The following is a 5541-nucleotide window of genomic DNA, read 5'->3' as shown; positions in this document are numbered from 1 at the left end:
AAATACATGTACTTTTAAAAACATAGAGAAATGATGCCTTAAACCTTCATGAGGAAACTCCTCATGAACGCTTTCTCTTTTGCATCAACTAAACATACCAGAATTTGTGTTTTCTCTGTCTTGACTCTTTCAACTTTCTTTGGTTGTTTGACTACGTCAATGTAGTGACCTCAACCAACAAGATGATATCTTCATTGCTATCTAAGGAATAATAATGGATTTCACAAAAACGGCAAAATCCTTCTGGATTCTATTAACCAATGAGCTTGTGCATAGATCTCTCTGACATCTCTTGCTGCTGGGTCAGTTCTTACTGACTGCATTTATTATCCAGTAGAATTGCTCCACTGAATTTTCTTGGTCCTGGAGAGAGTGAAACCAAGCTGTTCATTGGAAGCAAGGATTTTGAGACTGTCTCACATACTTTGGGCACATAGCCAGGAGGAGCCAGTCCTTGGAAAAGGATATCATGCCTGGAAGAGACACAATAATTGTGGTAATGAGGGTAGATGTGTCATGAACAGTGAGATTTTGCTCTGGAGAGGACAGGGTTCAGAGCTATTGTACATAAGGTCACTGTGAGTTGTAGTTGACTCAAAGGCATACAACAACCACAATCTTTACAGAAGTCAATTGGCCTGGATTTCTTCCCTGGTGCTGCTTTCTGTTAATTATTTGTTGTTATTTCATGAGTTGTTGAACCAATTACAACTCATAGCGACCCTATGAGCAACAGCTCTGAACCCTTCCCTATCCTGAGCCAACCTCACCATCTCTGAGATCCCTGACCCCAGTGAAACAGTCATTGTGTCACTATAACTCATCCAAGGACTTCCTTTCCTGTGCTGATCCTCTATCCTTCCAAGCATGATGTCCTTCTCCAAGGACTGATCATTTGTGCCACATTCTATGGAAATTGATTCTCCTCTCTTAGGTAATTGTTTGAACCCTTATGTTGGGTCTCTACAAAATACCCTATTTCCTGGGGAAGTGTAAGCTGAAGCCTCTTTCTAGATTTATCCCTTGCCTGACTTTATGTGAGCACCTTGTCTTCTAAGAACTCAGACCATGTATGTATGGGTTGGCATTTAATCCAATTGTTCAGTTCAATTGCACTGCTATGCCAAAGGCCATGTCTTTCTGGTGAATCAATTCACCAGCAGTTCTAAAGGCAGAAGATGGGTAATCTCTTCCCATAAAATTTACAGCCTCAGAAACCCCACAGGAGAGTCAGTTCTGCCCCAATGGCATTGAGTTTCATTTATGAATTCAGTTATTGTTGACTTAAAAGAGGTGGAAAATAAGAGCAAATAGTGTTCTTCAGCCGATTAGGAAGCTGATTCCGTCTCAAAAGTGATAGTACATACTGGACCACCCCCCATCCCCCACCCCCAGTCATCTCTCTCTCACTTGCTACATTGCTCCAATCAGATTGTGGAAGGTCTAGAGACTGCCTTGCCACTGTAGAAAGCTCTCAATCCCTAGACTTAGAATGCTTCAAATATTCTATACAAAACACTCTTGAAATATAATGACCAAAGTCGTTCATTCATCCCCTAGTCACTTGGCCACTGATATTTCACAGGAAACTGAAGAGGACTTTAAATACCATTTACTTACTTGTGTGGTACAAGGCATTGTGCCTTTCAAGGCTGTATGTGTAAGAGGACCAGAGCAAGCCTAAACCTCAAAGCACTTACCTATTTTCTCAAATTCCCTCCCAAGCTCCAATTTCACCCCAGCATTCATCACTAAGCAATTAATCCGTCCCACGAGAACAGTTCAAGGAGCCATCCATCAGCCATGCTCTGTAGGATTGGTGAGAGCATGCAGCCAGGTTCCTTTATCCTGGGGGCTGGTGACAAGCAGAGTCTCAATGCTTCAGCAGTCCAGAGTTAACAAGGGGAAACTTGGCCAGTATTTAAACAAAACAAAACAACAAAACAGCAAGCTAGTAGACCTAACCTTTGGTAATTGAGAAACAGATTTCTGTCCGGTTTCTAAGAAACAACGATTGAAAGGCTGCAGATTTAGGATCTTGAAATTTGATATGCCACTGGAGGGCGCCATTAGGTTTCAAGAAAATACCTTCCTGGTACCTTAAAAGCAATCTTTGGACCTGCGCGATGACCAACGTGGTGAAATTCTGGTCTCATTTCTAGGAAAAGGAAGGGAAACACTAATTTAGTATCTTCAAATTTTAGTGAAATTAACCAAGATTCTATTGATCCGTTTTAAATTCCCCTTTTACACAGCTACCTTGACCTAGCCAAGTGAAACAAAAAGGGATATTGTGTTAACAGAAGCCCTGTGTATTTTTGTAGAAAAGCTGGTTGCTTAAGACCAACATTCCAATATGAGAAGAAACGAATAATGGGAACAAATTGCATAACAGGAACTCTGTGACTTTCAACTGGAAACCTAAGATGTTCAAGGCCTACGGGGAAAACTTTATTTGGGTGTTTGAAAACTTCCAGAGAATAAATACGTTGAGATGTGACTTCAGCTTTTAGATCAGGCTTCGTGAAATGAAACCAAAATTATGTTCCGCTTCTAACAAGTTGTTGTTGTTGTAGTTAGGCGTTGTCAAGTACAACTCACTGTTAACCTATGAACAGCAGATCTGAACCCTGTCCTATTCTGTGCCGTCCTCATAATCTCTTACTCGCTTTTGCCCATTACTGTGGTTACTGTGTCAATTAATCTGGTTGAAAGCCTCCTCCTCTTTCACAGACTCTTCACCTTCCCAAGCATGACGTCCTTCTCCAAGGAAAATTCTCTCCTAGCAACATGCCCGAAGTATGCGAGATGAAACTTCACCAACCTTGCCTCCAAGGAGCACTCTGGCTACACCTCCTCCAGGATGGATGTTTGTTCTTTTGGCAGGCCATAGGATATTCAGTACTCTCTTCTAACACCACAATTCAAAGGGGTCAATGCTATCATTTTTATTCATTGTTCATCTCTCAGACACATAGAAAGTGACTGAAAAGAACATGGTGTGAATCAAGCACACCTTAGTCCCCAAAAGGACATTGTTGTTCCTCAATAATTTAAAGAAGTTCTTGACTAGCAAGGAACAACAAGGAATGACAAAGAAGTGCTGAATCTCCCCATCCAACTGTTGTGGAAGATCCCTGCAGAATTAGGTATATTAAGACTGACCTGAAGCCTTTTTATTTTTCTTCTCTATCTTGAAATTGTGCTTTTAACCAAAGTTTACAGATAAGTTGCATTGTCATTCCTTCGTCGTTGTGTATTTTCCTTCCCCTCCCTCACTAACTCCTCTGCCAGTTTGAGCTGAAGGGTTTAACATTTTTAATGGAGCAAAGAGGAACCTTTATCAGCATTATTAGAGAACTTGGAGGGTGAGATGATCACTAGGAAAATGGACATGAACAGTCAAATCAATATGTTCTCTCCCTGTATTTTACCATTTCATTCTATTCCGTTTTTGGTAGTTAGAGTACTGTGGCACCCAGAAGGCAGTAATTTATTTTTTCAAAATGACCATTTCTTTCATTCCCCAGATTTCTCTCTTGCTCTAATCTTGAATGGCTCTGTTTGTTTCATATATGAGTCTATTTTCTGTCATTAGATTGTAAGAACCCTAAGAACTGGGGACAATTATTATTTCATTGTGTATCACTCGTTAGTCAGACCGTACATATCATGACTTACCGATTGTCTGAGTAGGAATAAGAAGAGATAATAAATTTTTCCTTAATTGCTTGTTTTTAATTGAGAAGATGATTACTACAGGCAAGAAGACTTGGGATGTCAAAGACCATAAATAAAGGTTAAAGTTTAGTAACATGCATTCCTTTTAGTGAAGCATTTTTTTTTGTCATACAAGTTTATTTACACAATTTGAATACATCGTTTTACAGAACAAATTCTTACAATTTCCCTCACCCCCACCCACCAAATTGTACAACTCTATGATTAATCTTCCCTTCCCCTGCACATCTTCATCCTTCTGTTTCCATCCTCCTCCCCTCATCCGTCCACCTTGGATCCTTATACTCATTCTGCAATTAGGTTTTGTATAATATTTGTCCTTGTGGGACTGAGTTAGTTCACTCAGCCTAATGCTGTCTGGTCCCTCCCAAGTTATATAATAATTTATAAAATCATTGTTCCTGTGTGCTGCATAGTATTCCATTGTGTAAATGTACCACAACTTCTCAATCCATTCGCCTGTGGTTGCACATCTGGGCTGTTTCCATGTTCTTGTGATGGTAACACTGCTATGAGTATTGGTGTTCACGTCTCCGTTTATGTCATAGTTCTCATTTTTTCAGGGTATATTGCAAGTAGTGGAATAGCTGGGTCGTATGGAATTTCTATGTTCAGCTTTTTGAGGAAGCGTCAAACTGCCTTCCACAGTGGTTGTACCATTTTACAATCCCACCAACAGTGTATAAGAGTTCCTTTCTCACCACATCCTCTCCAACATTTATTACTTTCTGCTCTGTTAAACTTTGCCACTGTTACTGGAGTGACAAAAGTACCTCATTGTGGTTTTGATTTGCATCTCTCTTATTGCCAGTGATTTGGAGCATTTCTTCATGTGTCTGTTTGCAATTTGAATATCCTTCTCTGTGAAATTTGTTTCCATGTCCTTAGTCCATTTTGTAATTGGATTATCAGTCTTTTTCTTCTGGAGGCCCAGGAATATTCTGTAGACTTTTGTTGAGACTCTTGTCTGAGATGGTATTACCAAATGTTTGTTCCCAGTCAGTAGGTTTTCTTTTCACCCTGTTGGAAAAAGTTTTTGATGCAAACATGGATTTAATCTTTAGAAGGTCCATTCACCAATTTTTATCCTCTTCAGATTGTGCATTTCTGACTGTTTGGCAGTCTCTTTGTACCTTGGACTAACACTTCTAAACTGATCCCAATTTGTCTCTTATAAACTTTATGGTTTTGGGCTTTACTCCCAGGTCTCTGATCCACCTTGAGTTGATTTTTGTGTATGGTGTGAGATGTGGATCCTGTTTCCGCTGAAGCATTTTTTAATGGTAAATTATAGTATAAAACATAACAGTTGAAGACCTGTCTTTATGAAAGTGAAGCTAGTAGTATTTCCCCCTCTTTTTAAAAAGATATTTATCTTTGCACACCCATGTTTATTGTGACTTTGTTCACAATAGCAAAGAGTTGGGAACAACCCATGTGCCCATTAACAAACTAATGGATAGAGAAGCTATGGTATATTCACACAATGGAATACTACACTGCTTTGAAAAACAAGGAAGTAGTGAAATAGTATACAAAATGGGTGACCCTGGAGGACATTATGCTGAGTAAAACATCAGTCACAAAAGGACAAATACTGCATAGTGCCACTGTTGTAAAATGAGACTGACATCGGGGTTGAGTGGAGACTGAGAAAGAGAGGATAAATAATGTATACTACATTGAAATAGATGAGGGAGAGAACTATTTAAAAGGGATATATGATTAGGTATTATTGTCATGACAGGAGTCCAGAATGAAGGCTGCATAGTGGAGTGGATTTGGGGGAAGGGACTGTAT

This window comes from Elephantulus edwardii, unplaced genomic scaffold, assembly GCF_000299155.1.
Source record: "Elephantulus edwardii isolate Elephantulus edwardi_28Jun2011 unplaced genomic scaffold, EleEdw1.0 scaffold00079, whole genome shotgun sequence".
NCBI classification, from domain to species: domain Eukaryota; kingdom Metazoa; phylum Chordata; class Mammalia; order Macroscelidea; family Macroscelididae; genus Elephantulus; species Elephantulus edwardii.
The sequence above is the reverse complement of the archived record's forward strand: the minus strand, read 5'-3'. Positions refer to the sequence as shown.